Here is a 22,615-nt window from a genome sequence, read left to right on the forward strand (position 1 = left end):
GATAGCTGTGCAGTAAGGGTGAGCACCCAAAGCTCTTTAGAAGCCAATATGTCCATTTGTTGGATATCATCATAGATGTGCGGCTTGTCGTTTCTGTATTAAGCCGGATAATAGAAACCACGGTAAGCTTCAAATATGAGCTGTGAAAGTAAAGGCTGCATGACCGAAATTACTTTAAACCAAAAGGCAAGATAGCATCAAGAAGAACCGGAAAAAACTTCAGGAAATCAAGCCAAATGTCAAAAGCAAGGCTATGGTTCGAATACGACCAGGAAGCCGGACCAAAAGGGTTAATAGCTATGATTCGAATACGATCAGGAAGCCCCCTAATGGTTTTTGGCATTGCGCCGATTAAAGGGGTACCGACAGCTATGATTCGAATACGATCAGGAAGCCCCCAGTGACCAAAGTGTTCAACGGCGATGATTCGAATACGATCATGAGCCGGACCAAGAGGGGTTAAAGCTGTGATTCGAATACGATCCATCCCCCAAGTGATCAAAGTGTTTATGGCTATGGTTCGAATACGACCAGGAAGCCGGACCAAAGGGGTTACAACCATGATTCGAATATGATCAAGCCCCCAATGATCAAAAAGTTTAATGGCTATGATTTGAATACGATCATGAGCCAAACCAAGAAGGGTTAAAGTTGTGATTCGAATACGACCAAGCCCCCAAATGATCAAAATGTTTGCGGCTATGGTTCGAATACGACCAGGAAGCTGGCCAACAGGGGTTAATAGCTATGGTTCGAATACGACCAGCCCCCAGGCAGTCTTTGAAATTATGATGATGAAGACACATGATTATTGAAGATGAAACAACAGAGACCCTGCTTTTATTATAATCATCATAATATATACATCATCATAAATATGTACATCATAAGAGTCGGTGGCTCAAGTGTAGTAAGGCCAAAGATGAGCGATATTCCATGGCCGGCGGGTCTCCTCCTCCGACTTACGTGAGTCTTTGTGCTCTCGAACATCGATAAGGTAGTATGACCGGTTGTTCAAATTCTTGCTGACCACAAAGGGCTCTTCCCAAGGTGGAGATAACTTGTGCATATCAATCTGATCCTGGATGAGCCGGAGCACCAAATCACCTTCCTGAAAGGTTCTGGATTTAACCCGGCGGCTATGGTAACGGCGCAGACTTGTTGATAAATCGTTGAACGGGCTGCTGCTGGATCACACTTCTCATCTAACAGGTCAAGTGCATCCTGATGTACTTGTTCATTATCAGCTTCAATATAAGCCGCCACGCGAGGAGAGTCATGACGGATGTCACTAGGGAGTACCGCCTCTGCTCCATAAACCATGAAGAAAGGCGTGTAACCCATAGATCTGTTGGGGGTAGTGTTGATACTCCATATCACAGAAGGTAATTCCTCCACCCAACAACCCGGCTTCCGTTGCAAAGGAACCATAAGCCGGGGCTTGATGCCTCTCAAAATTTCTTGATTGGCTCTTTCAGCTTGACCATTGGATTGGGGGTGAGCTACTGATGATACATCAAGTCGAATATGCTCAAGTTGACAAAACGCTTTCATAGCACCCTTGGATAAGTTAGTGCCATTATCAGTTATAATACTGTGGGGAAAGCCAAAGCGAAAAACCACCTTTTTAATGAATTGAACCGCCGTTATCGTGTCACACTTACTGACCGGCTCTGCTTCCACCCACTTTGTAAATTTGTCAACTGCCACCAAGAGGTGGGTCTTTTTGTCCTTGGACATTTTAAAAGGCCCAACCATATCAAGCCCCCAGACTGCAAACGGCCAAGTAATTGGAATCATCCTCAATTCATGAGCCGACACATGAGCTCGCCGTGAAAACTTCTGACAACCATCACATTTACTGACAGCGTGAGCCGTCAGCCAATAAAATCCATGACGAAAAGCTTTGGCCACAAGGGACTTTGAGCCAGCATGATGACCACAATCTCCTTCATGAATCTCACGAAGAATCTCACAGCCCTCCTCAGGAGAGACGCAATGCTGAAATGCCCCAGTGACACTGCGATGGTGTAACTCGCCATTGGCAATTGTCATTGACTTAGACCACCGGGTTATCTGCCTGGCCAAAGTCTCATCCTCAGGTAACTTGCCCCAGGTCATATAAGCCAAATATGGCACTGTCCAATCTGGGATAGCATGAAGAGCCGCCACCAATTGTGCCTCCGGATCAGGGACATCCATATCTTCCTCTGTAGGTGACTTGACAGAAGGGTTATGCAGAACATCCAAGAAAGTGTTAGGCGGCACCGGCTTACGCTGTGATCCCAACCGGCTCAAGGCATCAGCCGCCTTATTTTTCCTGCGATCAATATGCTCCACTTGATAACCCTTGAAGCACCCAGCAATAGTATCAACTTCGTGGCGATAAGCCGCCATGAGTGGATCTTCAGAATCCCATTTGCCTGAGACTTGTCGAGCCACCAAGTCTGAGTCGCCGAAACATCTCACCCGGCTTAAGTTCTTCTCCTTAGCCATCCAAAGACCATGTAGCAAGGCTTCGTACTCAGCTGCATTGTTAGTACAGGGAAACATCAACCTTAGAACATAACAAAACTTGTCGCCTCGAGGGGAAGCTAAGACAACTCCAGCCCCCGAGCCCTCCAATTGCCTGGACCCATCAAAGTGAATAGTCCAATATGTGCTATCTGGCTTCTCTTCAGGCATCTGCAGTTCTATCCAATCGTTGATGAAATCCACCAGTGCTTGAGACTTGATGGCAGTGCGAGGCATATATTTTAAACCATGAGGCCCAAGCTCAATGGCCCACTTGGAGACTTGTCCTATGGCTTCTCTGTTTTAAATAATATCTCCTAAAGAAGCAGAACTAACCAGAGTGATGTGATGACCCAGAAAATACTGCTCAAGCTTCCGGATGGCCATGAACACCCCATAAACGAGCTTCTGCCAATGTGGATATCGCTGCTTAGACTCAATAAGCACCTCGCTGATATAATAAACCGGCCGCTGAAACAGATACTCCTTGCCAGCCTCTTTCCGTTCCACCACAATGGCTACACTGGCAGCACGGGTGCTAGCAGCCACATATAACAATAATGGCTCCTTACCAATGGGAGCAGCAAGGACTGGCGGCTCAGCTAGCTGCCTCTTCAAGTCTTCAAAAGCGTCATTAGCAGCATCACTCCAGATGAAGTTGTCTCTTTTCCTCATCATCTGATATAGCGGTATGGCCTTCTCACCCAACCGGCTTATGAACCGGCTTAAAGCAGCAATATGACCCGCCTGGCGCTGAACATCATTGATACACGCTGGCTTTGCCAAGGAGGTGATGGCCTTGATCTTCTCTGGGTTAGCCTCAATGCCTCTATTGGAAACCAGAAAACCCAAAAGCTTGCCTGCTGGCACACCAAAAACGCACTTGGCTAGGTTAAGCATCATCTTGTAGACCCAGAGATTATTGAAGGTTTCTTTCAAATCATCTATCAAAGTTTCCTTCTCTCTGGATTTCAACACAATGTCATCCACATAAGCATGAACATTGCGTCCAATCTGACTGTGAAGACAATTCTGCACACATTGCTGATAAGTCGCCTGGGCACTCTTGAGCTCAAAAGGCATAGACACATAGCAGAAGGCTCCAAAGGGAGTAATAAAAGTTGTCTTCTCTTGGTCCTTTACTTCCATCGTGATCTGATGATAACCAGAATAAGCATCCAAAAAACTCAAACGCTCACAACCCGCCATAGCATCAATGATTTGATCAATACGAGGGAGAGCAAAAGAATCAGCCGGACAAGCCTTGTTTAAGTCCATGTAATCCACACACATGCGCCAAGTGCCAATCTTCTTAAGCACTAGCGCCGGGTTAGCCAACCACTCTAGATGAAAAACTTCAACAATGAACCCAGCCGCCAAGAGCCGGGCCACTTCTTCACCAATGGCCTTACGCCTCTCCTTGTTGAACCGACGGAGGAATTGCCTGACCGACTTAAATTTCGGATCAATATTGAGAGTGTGCTCAGCGAGTTCTCTCGATACACCGACATGTCAGAAGGTTTCCATGCAAAGATGTCCCGGTTCTCATGGATGAAATCGATGAGCGCGCTTTCCTATTTGGGATCCGAGTTAGCACTGCTATTGAACTGCTTGGATAGGTCGCCATGAACAAAATCAACCAGCTTGGTGTCATCGGCCGACTTAAACTTCAGCACCGGATCGTGCTCTGTAGTTGGCTTTTTCAAAGATGTCATATCTGTCGGGTCAACATTGTCCTTGTAAAACTTCAATTCCTTCGTTCCACAGACAGACTCAGCATAAGCAACATCACCTTCTTCACAATCCAGGGCTATCTCCCGACTCCCATGCACTATGATGGTCCCCTTATAAGCCGACATCTTGAGTTGTAGATAAACATAACACGGCCGCGCCATGAACTTGGCATAAGTCGGCCGTCCAAACAGAGCGTGGTATGGGCTCCTAATTTTGACCACTTCAAAGGTTAACTTCTCAGCCCTAGAATCATGCTCATCTCCAAAGGCCACCTCCAGCTCAATCTTTCCCACCGAGTACGCCGACTTGCCAGGCACCACTCCATAGAAAACAATGTTGGATGTCTTAAGATTTTTATCAGTTAACCCCATGCGACGGAAAGTCTCGTAATAAAGGATGTTGATGCTACTACCTCCATCCATGAGTACCTTAGTGAATTAGTACCCACCAACTTGGGGTGCCACCACCAAGGCTAAGTGACCCGGGTTGTCAACCTGGGAGGGTGATCCACTCTACTCCATAGAATGGGCTGCTCAGACCATCGCAAGTAACGAGGAACTGCCGGCTCAACGGCGTTTACGACCCGCTTATGGAGGTTCTGGTCTCGCTTGCATAAACTTGTGGTGAAAACATGATACTGCCCACTGTTCAACTGCTTTGGATTACTTTGAAATCCGGATTGCTGCTGCTGCTGACCCCCTGTTCGGATTGCTGATTGTAACCACCCTGATTTCCTTGGTTATAACCACCATGATTACCTTGGTGGCCCTGGAAGCCAGAATTAGAACTGCCACCTCCATAACCCAGGCCATGAAGACCGCCCCTGCCTGAGCCACCACCAGGCCCCTGATTGCTTTGAAACGAGTCAGAATTATTGAAAGCCCTCATGATGGAACAATCCTTCCACAGGTAAGTAGCTGGTTTCTCCTGTGAGCCGTGCTTTGGACAGGGATCGTTAAGCAGCTTCTCAAGAGTAGGACCTGGTCCATTGTTCCAAGGAGGCGGCCTCCCCTTACAATGCTGATTATTGCCCTGTGCATTGGTGTTAGCCACAAACTCCGAGCTACCATCAGCCTTGCGTTTACCGTTGCCCCCCTGATTCATCGGGTTATGCTGCTGACCCTTGGCATTGTCGTTCTTCTTTCCCTTCCCTGTCTTCTCATTGTCAGACTCGGGGTCCTTGGTACTATCAGAGTCGGCATATTTGATTAGAGCCGCCATCAGCTGCCCCATATCATTACAATCATGCTTGAGCCGCCCCAGCTTCTGTTTAAGGGGCAAAACGGGATTTTTTCTCCAACATTAAAACCGCAGAGCTGGCATTCATGTTATCAGATGAATGTATGATAGCTTTGGCCCGGCGCACCCAATGGGTCGTTGATTCACCCTCCTCTTGGGCGCAAGTAGCCAAGTCCAGAATCAACATGGGCTCCAAGGTATCTATAATTTTTTATTGTTCCATGCTGTTATATTATCATTCTTGGATGTTTTACAATCATTTTATAGTTATTTTATATCATTTTTTGGGACTAAACTATTGACCCAGTGCCCAGTGCCAATTGTTGTTTTTTCTTGTTTTTTACATCACAGGAAATCAATATCAAATGGAGTCCAAACACCGTGTAACTTTTTGTAGCTTTTTATGGACTAGAACACTCATGATGGGCTAGAGCAGCACCTGGGGGGTGCCCCGAGGGGGGCACAACCCACCAGGGCGCGCATGGGCCCCCAGGCGCGCCCAGGTGGGTTGTGCCCACCTCGGTGGCCTCCTGCACCCCCTCTTTGCCCTATAAATTCACAAATATTCCAAAACCCTTCGGGTAGCCCTAGATCAGAAGTTCTGCCGACGCAAGGCCTCTGTATCCCCGAGATCCAATCTAGACCCTGTTTCGGAACCTTGTCGGAGGGGGGAATCATCACCGGTGGCCATCTTCATCATCCCGGCGGACACCACGATGAGGAGGGAGTAGTCCACCCTCGGGGTTGAGGGTTTGTACCAGTAGCTATGTGGTTGATCTCTCTCTCTCGTGATCTATATCATGGGCTTTGTTAATATAGTCAGATCATATGATGTTTCTCCCCTTCAAAGTTTTTACTCGTCGGATTGAATATTCAGAGATGAGAACACATGATATATGTCTTGCAATATGAATACTTGAGGTGACAATGAGGTATCTTATTGATTCACTTGATATGTGTTATGCCATTCAATTCGCAGATTCCCGCGGTGATATTGGGGTAATCTATGCATACGGGTTGATGCACGTTTTTCTTCGACATAAACTATGGGGTCTCTTTATAGTTCTTTGTGTGGATTGAGTATTATGAATATGAATTTGCTTTGGTGTTATTCTAGTATGAACTCTAGGATAGATCGAATGAAAAAAATAGCTTTGTGTTATTTTAGTACGAACTCTTAAAAATATCGAACGGAAAGAATAACTTTGAGGTGGTTTCGTGACCTACAAACAATTCCTATCTTTTGTTCTCCGCTAATAGGAACTCGGGAGTGATTCTTTATTTCACTTTGAGGGATAATCATATGATCCAACTATGTTAGCATTGTTGAGAGGTTGCACTAGCGAAAGTATGGACCCTGTGCCTCATTCTTAAGCATTGCAATACCGTTTTTGTGCCCGTTTACTATTTGATACATTGCTGTTTTTATTTATTCAGATTATAAAAATATATTTCTACCATCAATATTACACTTTTATCACCATCTCTTTGCCGAACTAGTGCATCTATACAATTTGCCATTGTATTGGGTGTGTTGGGGACACAAGAGACTTTTTGTTATTTGGTTGCAGGGTTGCTTGAGAGAGACCATCTTCATCCTACACCTCCCACGGATTGATAAACCTTAGGTCATCCACTTGAGGGAAAATTGCTATTGTCCTACAAAACTCTGCGCTTGGAGGCCCAACACGAGTCTACAAGAATAAAGTTGCGTAGTAGACATCAACAGTCTCCACGGGTTGTCCTGCGGACAAGCCTCACACCACGGAGCAGTTCTTCCCTGAGGTGGAGGAGAGAGCTCGGGTTACCGAGGCCATGTGTCCAAAAGACACTTTGTATTATTAGGTAGTACTTCAGAATGCCAAATTGAAGGATGGGATGTTTAAAACATTATATTTTGCTTGAATGGATATGGCTTTAAATTCCATGTGTGTTTTTCAATTATTTTTACCTCATGGGTGACGGTTTTAAAATAAAAGTGGCCAGTGGTTGGCTTCAGCCCGAATGTAGATTATACAAAGGGTGTCCCGGAGGTAGTCTTCTGCATATAGGAACGAGGCAATCAGACTATAGTGGCTTGAGAGGTTTCAAGTAGTCCTAGTTGTTTGACTGTGGGGGCAGATGACCAGCCCCGGGTATGGGAAGTGGTCGGCCTAGTAGGTCGAGATCTAGGCCATGACACACTTGAGCTCAAAAGTAAAGCCCTTCGTTTAACACAGGTGATCTCTATCATCACATCACTTAACATGGTCTACGAATGGCCGACCTATATGCGCTGACCTAGATAGTTAGTTCTCGACTTTCTCCACTGAGGCGCTCTGCCAATGAACCTGGTGGCACTATCACAGTGGTTCTCCCATTACACCCTTAGCCGAATTCATCGGGAACATAAGAGGTACACATAGGAGCTGGGTAGCCCATCTATTGACCAAAATCTAGGCTCGAAACTGATGCATATAAAGCCAAAATCTAAGACGCCGAATACTTCGGACTGGTAATGCAATTGTACCTTTTTAAAGAACTTCTTCGTAGCGCAGGGGCCATGCTTATAAAGAAATACGACAAGGACCTTTAAAGGGCACGGTTTCTTTATTTCATAATTTCAAGCCTTTGCAGGCCCAGCTACAATAAGAGGAACTAAAAGGATACAACATAAAAAGAAAAGAAGGAAGAAAAATACAGGGCGGGTATTGACATTGGTCTTTAGGAACCCGGGACGCATCCTACCGCACGTCCGCGCTTTCGGGGTGTTGACCAGCTTGCAATCACCAATGGTGGTGATTTAAGTAGGACTGGTGCAATCCCGGTCCTTTATGCACTTCAGCCGTTTATTGGTCGAGCCCCTTGAAGGAGGTCTTGTAGGAGTCTGCTTGTGTGGTTTAAGCCACATTGATAAATTCATGATTGCCGGCTCTTTGACAGAGGCCTACTGATATGAAGGTTTGAGGCCACGTTGACCATCGGTCGAGTCATTTCGGCGTGTTGGTGAATTTTGGCTCCTCGGCTGCCCAGGGAATCTTGAGTGCCAAATTATGCACCATTGGGACATAGTGCCCCATCCAGAGAGGGCACACAAGGAGCCCGTATCCCTATTTAGGGTGTGCAGGTATGTGGCTGAGGTCAATTTGTGCGGATCGGGTGTGCTTCGAAGAGATAGCGGCGCGTTTATCACCGCGGGCTGCCTTCTCGGACGCCTGTACCTAGGCTGCAAAAGTCGGGCTCTCATCCTTAGTCCGGAGCAAGCACTCGGTGTTTCCCTTGACTGTTATAAAACCGTTGGGTCCTGGCATTTTGATCTTGAGATAAGCATAATGTGGGACTACATTGAAGCACGTGAAGGATGTGCGCCCTAAAATCTCACGTTATCTACCTCGGAACGAGATGATGTCGAAGATTAACTCCTCACTTCTAAAGTTCTCGGGCAAGTCGAAGACTACCTCCAGGGTGATCATTCCGGTGCAGCGGGCTTTGACACCTGGGATGACACCTTTAAAGGTGGTGGTGCTCCGCTTGATTCGGGATGAGTCGATGTCCATCTTCCTAACCGTGTCCTCATAAATGAGGTTGAGGCTACTGCCTCCGTCCATAAGGACGCTGTCAGATGGTAACCATCGACAATTGGGTCCAGGACGAGCATCGCCGATCCGCCATGCCTAATGCTAGTCGGGTGGTCATACTTATCAAATTGATCAGGCAAGCCGACCAGGGGTCGAACTTTGGGGCCACTGGCTCCAACGCGTAGACATCCCGAAGTACTCGCTTCCTCTCCTTTTTAGGGATGTGGGTAACATAGATCATGTTGACCTCTGTTTCCACGTCGGGAAACTTCTTTTGGCCTCCATTATTGGGCCGTCGAGGTTCATCCTCATGTTCGCTGCGGTTTTGGGTTTTACTTGGTCCCATTGCCATGACCTTGTCGCCTTGTTTAAAGACCCAGCAATTCCTGTTAGTATGGGTCGCTGGTTTGTCATGGGTGCCATGAATTTTGCACGGTAGGTCCAGGATCCTGTCGAGCTGGCTAGGTTGGTCTTTGTTCCCTTTAAAGGGCTTCTTTTTTATGTTCGGATTTAGGTCCGGTGAACCCCGCATTGACCGCGGCGTCTTCGGTATCGCTTCCACCATTTCTATACCTATGCTTGTTTTTTGGCGCTTGGTTTTTCCATTGGCGTCCTGTGTTTCAGAGGTGCCTGCCTCGTCATTGTGAGAACTGCGTGCAAGCCAACTATCCTCTCCCGTGCAGAAGCGAGTCATCCACGAGATGAGGGTAGCCATAGTTCTCGTCTTATCCTGGCCGAGCTGACGAGGCAACCATTCATCTCGGATATTGTTCTTGAATGCGGCGATGGCCTCAGCTTCGGAGTAGTCTATGATCTGGTTCTTCTTGGTAAGGAACATGTTCTAGAATTTCTAGGCTGATTACTTGGCTGCTGGGTGACACGACTGAGGTCATCGGCATTTGGAGGTCGGACGCATGCACCCTGGAAGTTTGCGCGAAAAGTGTCCTCGAGGGCCTCCCAGCTGCCAATGAGTGAGGAGGTAGGCTATTAAGCCAATGACCCGTTGGCCCCTTTAGCTTGAGTAGTAAATATTTAATGGCATGGAGATCGTCTCCATTGGCCATGTGTATATGGAGAAGGAAGTCCTCGATCCACATTGCTGGATCGATGGTGCCATCGTATGATTCTATATTGATGGGCTTGAATCCTTCAGGGAATTGATGTTCCATCACCCTGTGTGTGAAGCATATCGGGTGGGCCAGACCTCGGAACCAAGGAGCATCTCGTTGGAGGTCGGGAGAGAGACGTGAATATGCCTGGTCTTGGGCACGACCATTCTTGTCCAACCAGGCATCATAGCTGTCAAGCTTGGCGAGCGGGCGTCCTCTTGATCCGTAGATTGACCTAGGGGGTTCCCTGTTTGCCTCAATGCAAAGTCGAACTTCATGAAGGTTTAGGTAATCCATGGGCCCTTGCCATAACGACATGGAGGTGGTCGGTCATGATGATTTACCGCATTGGCCTATCCCGCCCTCTAGGGGGTCGGTGATGGTCGTCGGTGAGCTCCTTGTCAATCTCCGGTAGGAGACGCCTGCGTGGGTATGATTTCGACGCGCGACGGCGTCGGTCTTCCATGTCTTGTTCGGCGGAGAGCACTTTGACCCGCTTTTCATTGAGTGCGTCGGTGTTATCCTATAGCTATTGTTGCTTATGTTTCATCCTCCGAGCCGTCGTAATGAAGCACCAACGGATGCGCTCTTGCTCAAAGGGGTCTTTGGGGACGACAAAATCCTCGATGCCGAGGCTTTCATCCTCCTCATATTCCGGCATGTAGTTGTCATCGACCCCTTTAAAGAGGTCGCCAGGATCTGAATCCTTGAGATGCCCTTCGGGTGCATTCCACCCTGGGGAAGCTTGATGGTTTCCCTCGGGGTTATGGCGTCACCTGCTTCTGTGTGGCTGTTGTTGGCAGTTGCATTATTGCCTCTAGGCTCCCCATTGTTGCCTCCTCTGCGTCTTCAGTGACGTCTTGGTTGGGTATTGGGGGTGTCCACCATGTGGATATCGTAGGTAGATGTAGCAGTCCACCTGTCGATGTTTACAAGGGGCGAGGTGTCATATGCGGGGACATCGGCATCTTCATCCATGTCCGTGGCCTCACCGTAGTCTAGTACATCGGTTAAATCATCGACCGTGGCAACTAGGTGGGTGGTGGGTGGGATGTAAATTTCCTGATCGTCGGCTTTAAGTTTGACCTGATCATAGAACATTCTACAATATCGGTAAGACCAAGCACATCACATAAAGATTTCAGAATTGTGGAAACACTAGCACCCAAATCACATAAAGCAAAGCACTCATAACTTTTAATATTAACTTTAATGGTAGGTTCCCATTCATCATGCAATTTTCTAGGAATTGAAATCTCTAATTCCAACTTTTCTTCTGAAGCTTTCATCATGGCATCTACGATATGTTTAGTAAAAACTTTATTTTGTTCATAAGCATGGGGTGAATTTATCATGGATTGCAACAAGAAATACATTCACTCAAAGAGAAATTATCATAATTAAAGTCTTTGTACTACAAAAGAGTGAGCACATCACTAGTGAAAGTTTTGACCTCTCCAAACCCACTTTTATCAATTTTCTCATCAAGATTTTCACCCTCCGAATTATCGGGACGCCTTCTAGCTAAAGTTGACTCTTCTTCAGTCCCTTTATCAAAAATTTAATTTTACTAAACAAGGAATCAATAGAAGAAACACCAATCATTTTAAGATCTTCATCATTATTATGAAAGCAATCACTAGAAAACGCTCCTTCTAAAAATTCTCTTTTAGCTCTAAGCATAGTTGTTCTTTTCTTACCTTCATCCATGGAAACATATAAAGTTTTAATTGACTCATTAATATCAACCCTGGGTGGAAAAAATTTAATCTTGAGATTTTCTACATCATGAGAAATTCTATCAATACTCCAAGATATATCATCAATCTTATTCAACTTTTCTTCTATCATAGTATTGAAAGCTTTTTGAGCATTGATAATTTCTTTAATATTATTCTCAAGATCAGAGAGGTTCCTATTATTATTATTAGAAGAATTGCCATAGGAATTACCATAATTATTAGAGGAATTTCCAGGAAAAGGCCTAGGATTAAAATTACCTCCATAAGCATTGTTATTAAAATTGCTTCACGAGATAAAATTCACATATATGGAATCGCTATTTTGCTCAATCAAAGTAGACAAAGGCACATCATTAAGATCAATAGGAGCACTTTTATTAGCAACCATTTTCATAAGAGCATCAACTTTTTCACTTAACGTACTAATTTCTTCAACCGAATTAACTTTTTTATTTAGTAGGTGCTCTTTCAGTATGACATTGTGAATAGTTTTCCATAATAGTATCTAGCAATTTAGTAGCTTCACCAAAAGTAATCTCCAAAAAAGTACCACCTGCGACGGAATCTAAAAGATTTATAGAAACAAAATTCAATCCAGCATAATTTTTTGTATAATCATCCAAAGATTTAAACCATGAGTAGGACAATTTTCGTAGCATCAACTTCATTCTTTCCCATGACTGTGCAACATGTTCATGCAAAAGTTGCTTAAAAATTCTTGATTTGAGTCCTAAGGGAAATAATTTTCGTGGGTAGAGAGTACTTAGTAATAAAAACATCTTTGCACTTATTCCAAGAATCAATACTATTGCGAGGCAAAGAAGAAACCAAAATTTTGCACGATACCTCAAAGTGAAAGGAAATAATTTCAACTTCGCAATATCATTATCCACATCTTTTTTCTTTTGAATATCACACAATTCTACGAATATGTTTAGATGGGACACGACATCCTCATTATGAGTACTGGAAAATTGATCTTTCATCACAAGATTCAACAACACAGTATTAATATCACAAGATTCCGCACTAGTGGTGGGAGGAGCAATCGGAGTTCTAATAAAATCATTATTATTGGTATTGGAAAAATCACACAATTTGGTATTTTCTTTAGACATCATGACTACGCAAACAAAAAGATAGATCTGACGAGAAATTAGTGAACGAAAAAGAAGGCGAATAAAAGGAAAATTTTGTGAAGTGGGGGAGAGGAAAACGAGAGGCAAATGGCAAATAAAGTAAATTGCAAGGAGATGAGATTTGTGATTAGGAACCTGATAGATGTTGATGATGTCTCCCCGGCAACGGCGAAAGAAATTCCTTTCAATGCCGCTTGAAACTGCGTCGGTATTTCCCCAAAGAGGAAGGGGTGATGCAATACAGCTATGATAGGTATTTCCCTCAGTTGTGAAACCAAGGTATCAATCCACTAGGAGAACCAAGCAACACTATGTAAACGATACCTGCACACAAAAAACAAATACTTGCAACCAACGTGTAAGAGGGGTTGTCAATCCCTCCATGGTAAAAAAAGATTAATTTGTGGTAGATTGGATAAAACACGAAAGAAAATAAATAATAAAAAAGTGCAGCAAGGTATTTTTGATTTTTGGAATAATAGATCTGAAAATAAAAGCGAATAAAATTTTATCTCAAAGCAAATATGATAAAGAATAGACCTAGGGGCCGTAGATTTCACTAGTGGCTTCTCTTGAGAAATAGCACACTATGGGTAAACAAATTACTATTGGGCAATTGATAGAAGATCGAACAATTATGACGATATCCAAGCCAATGATCAATATATAGGCATCACGTCCAAGATTAGTAGACCGACTCCTGCCTGCATATACTACTATTACTCCACACATCGACCGCTATCCAGCTTGCATCTAGTGTATTAAGTTCATGGAGAAACGGAGTATTGCAATAAGAACTATGACATGATGTAGACGAGATTTATTCATGTAGGAATAGCCCGCATCTTGTTATCCTTTATAGCAACGATACATGCATGTCTTGCTGCCCCTTCTGTCACTAGGAAAGAACACCGCAAGATCAGACCCATCACAAAGCACCTCTTCCCATGGCAAGAAAAATCGATCTAGTTGGCCTAACTAAACCAAAGATTTGAAGAAGAAATACGAGGCTATAAATAACCATGCATATAAGAGATCAAAAGAAGACTCAAATAATATTCATGGATATAGATATGATCAAAAACTTAAAGTTCATCGGATCCCAACAAACAGACTGCAAAAAAGGGTTACATCAAATAGATCTCCAAGGGATCATTGTCTTGAGAATCAAAAGAGAGAGAGGAAGCCATCTAGCTACTTCTTATGGACCCTTAGGTCTATGGTGGACTACTCATGCATCATCGGAGAGGCACCAATGAGGATGATGAACCCCTCCGTGATGGTGTTAGATTGGATCTCGTGGTTTTAGAACTTGTGGCTGCTGGAATTGTGTTTGGTCGACTCCTCGAGGGTTTCTGGAATATTTGGGAATTTATAGGGTGAAGAGGCGGTGCAGGGGGGCTCCATGGGCGGCACAACCCCTCTGGGCACGCCCGAGCTCCTGGGTGCACCCTGATGGGTTGCACCCACCACAGGCCTCCCCTATGGTACTTTCTCGGCCCACTAGGTGTCTTTTGGTCCAGAAAAAATCTCCAAAAAGTTTTGTTGCGTTTGGACTTCGTTTGGTATTGATATTCTGCAAAGTAAAAAACAAGCAAAAAACAGTAACAGGCACTTGGCACTATGTCAATAGGTTAGTCCCAAAAATGATATCAAGTTGCTATAAAATGATTGTAAAACATCCAAGAATGATAAGATAACAGCATGGAACAAGCAAAAATTATAGATACGTTGGAGCCGTATCAGTCCCCTCTACGGGCTCAAACCTTATGGCTTATATACATGCCATGGAGGGTGTCTAGGGTTACAAGGTCGATAGCTAGGAGCTAGACGGCGGTAGAGATCTTGGAGTATATGTCAAGTCTTCGGGGGAGGCAGTCTTGATCACGTCTCCAGCATACGTCCTCCGAAGTCCATCTCGACCACGAGTGAGGGCCCATCAGCCCAACCCGAGGAGAATGGGTCGGCTAGGTCAGGCCCCCCTAATCCAGGACACCATCAATGCCATAAGATGCATGTAATGTTGTCATACAACCGTAACAACATGTTTTCGTGCTATTACAGGATTGTAGTGGCGCAATATATAGATGGTACTCATGTGACTGCTAGAGTCTCGAGGTCACAGGCTGCAACATACATGGCTAGAAAGCACTACACAAGCCAAACTATGCTTGTTGTTGTTAAGTCCAATATGAAGTTCACATATATCTTAGCTCGCTGGGAAGGATTAGCCCTTGATGCTAACATTCTTACTGACATCATGGCCCGACCTAATGGCATAAGTATCCCCGATGATAAGTTCTACCTAGGAGATGCTGGATATTGCATGTCAACCTAGTTAGTGCTCTTCCAGTCTTCAGGAAAACTAGGTAACATCTGAATGAGTTCTGTTCTAGGAACTACCCTAGAACTACACATGAATTGTTCAATCTCAGACGCTCTAGGCTTAGAGTTACAGTTGAGAGGGCATTTGGAGCTCTAAAGAACAAGTTTATGATCCTCGATAAAGAACCTTTCCATCCTTTCCTCACACACATTAGGCTTGCATTTTCCATAACTGGATCCTATAATGGTGTTGTGATGAGCTTGTGCCGGAAGTGGAAGATGTGACAACTGATTATGTTGATAAATCCGGCTATGGTGTGGAGCCACATGACAATGAAGCTTGGGAGAGAAAAGTGATGGATTAGGTTTAGGAAATGTGAGTAAATAAAGGTAACACAAGGATCAAATAAAGAAGGAACAACAGAAGAAGCAGCATCGAAGCAACAACAACAGAAGAAGAAGAAGCATCAAGACAAGAAGAATATGAGGATGGACTTCCCTTGGAACAACAGAAGAAGCAGCATCAAAGAACTTTTTCCTATTGAGGCATACGACTATTAATTTGTACTGCAATTTGTTAGTAACTAGGATGAGTTGTCATTTGTTTATTAGCTAGGACTGAACAATCTTTGTTTCATAGTGTGTAGGTAGTGTAATATGTGGCAAGGTCACCACTAGTGAGACCACAGCATAGGACGCAGACAACCAAATGCCGCGTAGTGCATCAGCTCAGTCCAACGCAAGCCACCAAACGCCAAGGGAAAATTGCTTCGCTAATGCAGCCAACATATATGCAGCCTACCAAACTATGCGTAGAACATGGTTTTTGCTTGTATTCACTCAGCAGGCCCAACTCAATCACAGATGCAAAACACCTAAAAAATGGTGCAACCTACCAAAGAGACATGCCCTTAAATCACCAATCGATCGGGTCCACGATGTCTATCATCACATATCGATGGCCCAAGGTGGTGCTTTTTAGAGGAACCAACCCCTCTAATTTATTGGTGATAAATCAATATGTCAATTAAGCTACAAGCATGTACACATGGGTGCACCAACAGGGACCAACAAAGCCATGGGTAAGCTTGGATGTATGCATGCCTACATATATAGGCATGGGTGCCTAAGGGCATGTGAATTGTTTTGCAATGCACTGGCATATTTGCTAGTTATTAATTATTTAGTGATGTCAAATGTGTGCCCCCTGCAACGATGTCGAATGAATTGAAACAACAATGTGGTTATTAAGATGGTTATATCTATAATTATGGATGGACGCCTATTTTTATGAAGCTTCTTATGAAGTTCAAATTTGTTGTTGACTATTTCACTGTAAGTTTATTTGTTTTGCTATTTGAAATTGGATGTTTCGCGCTTTGCTTTCCTAGTCAAAAGGTAGGCAACAATACGAACTAGTGATTACCATTTACAGTTTAAACCTCATGCATGAGAACAATACAAAAAGATTGAATCATCCAGGAGAACTGCAAATTATATTAAGGAAGAGGAAGTTTACACAACCAGTCGATACAAAAAATTTGCCTAGATCCATAAGATGAGCTTAACCTCTACTAATAGTTGACACGTCTCCAACATATCTATAATTTATGAAGTATTCATGCCATGTTTACAACAATTTTATATGGTTTTGGTATGATTTGCATGGAACTAACCCGGACTGATGTGGTTTTCAGCAGAACTACCGTGGTGTTGTTTTTTGTGCAGAAATAAAAGTTCTCCAAATGCAACAAAACTTTATGACGATTTTTTGGAACAAAATAGGCACTAGAAGCTTCGTGGGAGGGCCAGAAGAGCCACGAGGAGGGCACAACCCACCAGGGCGTGCTATAGGGGCTTGTCTTGCCCCGGTGGGTTGTGCTCACCTCGAGGCCCATCTTCGTGTGAAACTGACACAAAAAAACCTAACAAATAGAGAAACCATCATAAATAACCCTCGATCAGAAGTTCCACCACTAGAAGCCTCTGTAGCTATGAAAAACCAATGTAGACCCCGTTCCGGCACCCTGCCGGAGGGGGAAATCATCACTGGTGGCCATGTTCATCATCCTGGCGGCCACCATGATGAGGATGGAGTAGTCCACCCTCGGGGGCTGAGGGTTTGTACCAATAGCTATGTGTTTAATCTCTCTCTCTCTCTCTCTCTCTCGTGTTCTTGAGTTGGCACGATGTTGATGTATCACGAGCTTTGTTAATATAGTTAGATCGTATGGTGTTTCTCCCTCTCTATCTTGTTGTGATGAATTGAGTTTTCCCTTTGAGATTTCGTTTTATTGGATTGAATATTTTTATAGATTTGAGAGCACTTGATGTAACTCTTGCTATGAATACCCGTGGTGACAATGGGGTATCATATTGATTCACTTGATATGTGTTTTGGCACTCAACTCGCGGATTCCCAAGGTAACATTGGGGTAATCTATGCATAGGGGTTGGTGCACATTCTCTTCTTTGTTTCTCCGGTAGAAATCTGGTGGCACTCTTTGAGGTTCTTTGTGTTTTGAGTATTATGAATCTGAAATTGTTTGATGCATATCGTATAATCAACTCACGGATACTCGCGGTGACATTGGAGTATCTAGGTGATATTAGAGTTGGTTGATGTGTATCATATGGTGTTATTTTAGTACGAACTCTTGGTTAGATCGATCGGAAAGAATAGCTTGGTGTTATTTTAGTATGAACTCTACGATAGATTGATCGGAAAGAATAGCTTTGAGGTGGTTTCGTACCCTACAAACAATTTCTTCTTATGTTCTCCACTAGATAGGAACTTTGGAGTGATTCTTCATCGCACATTGAGGGGTGGTTATATGATCCAATTATATTAGCATTGTTGAGAGATTGCACTAGTGAAAGTACGGACCCTAGGCCTCATTTTCAAGCATTGCAATACCGTTTGTGCCCACTTTTGTTACTTGCTACGTTGCTGTTTTTTATTCTTACTATTACAAAAATATATATCTACAATCATACTACACTTATATCACCATCTCTTCGCCGAACTAGTGCACATATACAATTTACCATTGTATTTGGTGTGTTGGGGACACAAGAGACTTTTTATTATGGGATTTTTATTTCTGTGCCCTTGGTTCCTTAGCTCTACCCATTCATCCCCACGCTCTTAACTTTTGTTCACTTTTCCCCAATCCCTTGTCCGAAACCTCACTTTTCCCCACTCCCTTGTCCGAAACCCTCATAAATGGTCACAATGGAGGATGCCGTCGAGTCAAACCATTGACTGTTAACTCTGACTAGTGGGGCTGCACTGGACTTTGTCGCCCGTTGGACCTGATGAGTGGGGTCGCATTGAGACACGTCAGATGAGCTTGTCTGAGGGATCCCCTTGTGTGAACCTCGAGCCACTACAGCACCATGCCGCTTTACCCCCTCCGCCACCGTCATGCAGCCTCCGCCGCTGTCATGCCCTTCAACCACTAACCCCATTTCGCCTCCGCCGCCATCGTGTCCTCCACCAGATCTACCCCCAGACCCCCCTCAGGATTAAGCAGCGATGTCGGGGGAGCAGGTTCTCAAGACCATCGACTGTGGAGAGGATTGGGTCGAATCGGCGGCGGATAATTCATGGATTACACCAGGGTAAGGGTCATTTCCCCTCTAACTTATTTGCTGATTCATAAATTTGGCCCTATTTGACAGCTAGTCACGTGAATCGATCAAATTCTGCTGAATTGTTCCCGACCTAACTGTAACTTTTCCTTATTTGAATTGAATAGGATTGATCATGCGCTTGCTTTTCGACTGGCGGTTAGGATGGAAGTTAGTGTGCTACGCGGTAGAAAACCACATATGATTACTGGAATTTTCTATCCAAAGGTGGCAGAAACAAGTATGTCGTTCAAAGATTTGCTCACGGCGCTCCAAAATTCTTCGTATGGGTGGAGCCCTGCTGATGCTATTGAATTGAAATTTTTTAGCAGTACCAAGCAACAATTTCTCCCACTAACTTGCGATGAGCATCTTGGATTGCTCTTTACTTTGAATGCTGAAAGACGCTTCGGTAAAATCCTTATCGAGGTGCTTCAGCCACGCAATGAACGTGACAAGGGGAAGGTTGTTCAGAAATCTTCTGTCTCTGCCAATAGTGAGCGCCCCAGCACTCCTTGTAGGTCAAAACCAAGCAAAGCTAGTTGTTCTAAAAGTAACAATATGTTTGCTGCCGCTTCTTGTGATGCTTCCCCTGTTGCTGCTGCAACTGATGTAGAGCAAGATGCGGAGATAGATGAAGAGGTGCCTCGAAATGATGATGAGGATGAGAATATGTTCCCTCATCTTATAGATACTATCAGTAAACAAGCAATGGAAGATGAATATCAGGAGGAACCTATCAGTCGTGCTAGATTCGATGACACTGTTGGCGTCCTGGATATGGGGGTATCCAGCCCTGCCTGCCTACGGCCCACCACGTGGCTCCATCAACGTCCTGGTACGGCCCGGCATCAACACCAACACCACAAGACCCTCGTGAGGGGCCAAGCCTCGCGAGGGGCCAAGCCTCGCGAGGCGGACGACGCCAAGACCCCCGAAGGAAGTGGCCTCCTCAGGAGGGCTCCTCAAGGGAGGAGAGTTCTATGCAAGCTACCTCATGAGGCTCGGCTGACGTGAGCCATGACGACCAAGGTCAGGCGGGCGCCAGACGGGCGCAGAGCGCAGGCTTCCTCTTCGGTGCAAAGGACGCAAGCCACAGGGGCGGAGTCCCGAGGAATCAGCCAAACGTTTCCACTCTGGTGCAATAAGACCAAGACCGCCAGGACGGCAGGATGGAGGTCATCGACGATCCCATTGCAGCGTCACAACTAGAGGCTTTTCGCAGGCGAAGACTACTTTTGTCAGGATAGACTGTACTACTTGTCCCCTTTCAAATCCCGCCGTTATGGAATCCCTTCCGACTCATGTTTGGGAAGAGGACGAAGGCCACTATAAATAGGACTAGCCACCACCATAGGAAGGGGGCCGAAATTAGAACAAGTAGAGCACAACGCAAGCTCAAGAACACCTCTCCTATGGAGGCTTGTTCATCCACTGTACTTGCTCATCCATAGCCCTTCGAGGAATCCACCACACCACACTGGATTAGGGTGTTACACAACAACAGTGGCCCGAACCAGTATAAATCTTTGTGTCTCTTTGAGCTCGACGCGCTAGGCCTAGGAGGATCGTGAGTAGGCAGGCTAGGCAGGTTGAGATCTCTGCACGCACCCCAGAGTTCGAACCTCTCAAGGGTTGACAGATCCCGAAATCTGACTTTTGGCGTGCCAGGTAGGGGTGCATCGGATCCTCTCTTCCGTCGTTCGATCCGCCTCCACTCCGACATCTCCATGGCCGACGCACGCCGGGCTTGCACTGAGCGTCGGGCTGCAGTCGCCGCCCGCGTCTCTCAGACGGCTCTGGCGGGTGATGTTTGCACCCGCCGCGCTCCTTCTCCGGTGGCCAATGCCACCACGGGCCCTGCCGACCATGGGCAGCAAGCTTCGCTACACCCGTCGGTGCGCCATGAAGGCTGCACCGCTACTCCATCGCTGACCCCAGTAGCCTCATCATCCCATGCGCATCGCGGCCAGGTGGACGCACAGGCCGCTCTACTCATGGCGCGGGAGCTTCTTCACTACCGCCCGGTGGGAGATCTCTACGAGGAGTGGCTTGAGCGCATCGCCGAGCTCATCAGCGTTGCGCGCGGTGGCTCTGATAGGCCGGCTCGCTCGCTGCCTCAGCAACCACCTGCAGCGGGTGACGTGGCGCACGGGGCTCCTGCACCACCTCCATCCCGGGGCGCCATCATCGAGCCAAGGCGTATGGCTCCACAGCGCGACCTGCAGCGCCAGGCGCCGGCTCGGGATGACGTGAGCGGCCAGGTGGTGCAGTGCCCCCAAGGGGAAGAGCGCGTGCTTCCAGCGCCCCAACACTAGGCTCGCGTGCCGCCACATGAGGTGGCAGTGCGCGGGCACCAGGACCACGTTCAACCCCCTCGACGACCTCCGGTGGCCACGACAGGATGGCACACGTTCACTCCCGAGCTCAGTGACGTCGTCTGGCCAAGCAAGCTCAAGCCCGACCTGCCTCGCGCTACGACGGCACCGCGGACCCCGCCAAGTTGTTGCAGCTCTATGAGCTGAGCATCGAGGCGGCCAATGGCAACGAGAAGATCATGGCAAACTGGTTCCCGATGGACCTCAAGGATGGCGCGCGTTCTTGGCTCCTGAACCTGACCGAGGGGTCGGTTTCTTCCTGGCAGGAGATGCGCAGCCGCTTCATCGCCAACTTCCAGGGCACTCGCGACCATCCGTCGGCCGCGGGTGACGTGCGACGCATCAAGCAGCAACCTGGAGAGACCCCACAGAAGTATATCCAGCGCTTCAACAACGTTCGCCTCAAGATCCCCAAGGTGTCAGACGAGGCCATCATCTCCGTGTTCACCGATGACGTCCGTGATGTCAAGATAAAGGAGGAGCTCGCCATCCACGAGGATCTTTGCACCGCTCTGGAGATGTTCAACATGGCAAACAAGTGCGCAAGGGCTAAGGAGGGACGCCTCTCCCTCCTCAAACTCCTTGATGCTGAGCCAGAAGACAAGAAGACCAATACCAAGGACATGAAGCACAAGGGGCCAGCCGTACTTGTGTCCGAGCCAGAGACCAAGCACGATTGCGACCACCCCGAGTCATCCAAGGGCAAGCGGCCGTTCTGCGCCTTCCACAACACCAATGACTGCCAGGAGCTTAGGGCTCTCCGCGACAGGCACCTCGGTTGACGCCCTGAGCGCAACGATTGGGGCTACGGTCACGGAGGTGGCCAAGGTGGAGGGCGATGGCACGGACGCGACCGTCGTCAGGAGTGGCGCGACCAGCCTCATGAGAATCGCTGGCAGGACCAGCCTCACGAGGGAAACTGGAGGGAGCAGCCTCGTGAGGATCGACCTCGGGGCAATGATAACCCACAAGTGTAGGGGGTCGCAACAGTTTTTGATAAGTAAGAGTGTCGAACCCAGTGAGGAGCTAAAGGTAGAATAAATATTCCCTCAAGTTCTATCGACCACCGATACAACTCTACGCACGCTTGACGTTCGCTTTACCAAGAACAAGTATGGAACTAGAAGTACTTTGTAGGTGTTGTTGGATAGGTTTGCAAGATAATAAAGAGCACGTAAATAAAAGCTAGGGGCTGTTTAAATAAAGATGCAAGAAAGTAAATATAGCGAGTATGGAAAAGTGGTG

The sequence above is a fragment of the Triticum aestivum genome, chromosome 2B (assembly GCF_018294505.1).
Source record: "Triticum aestivum cultivar Chinese Spring chromosome 2B, IWGSC CS RefSeq v2.1, whole genome shotgun sequence".
Taxonomy (NCBI): Eukaryota; Viridiplantae; Streptophyta; class Magnoliopsida; order Poales; family Poaceae; genus Triticum; species Triticum aestivum.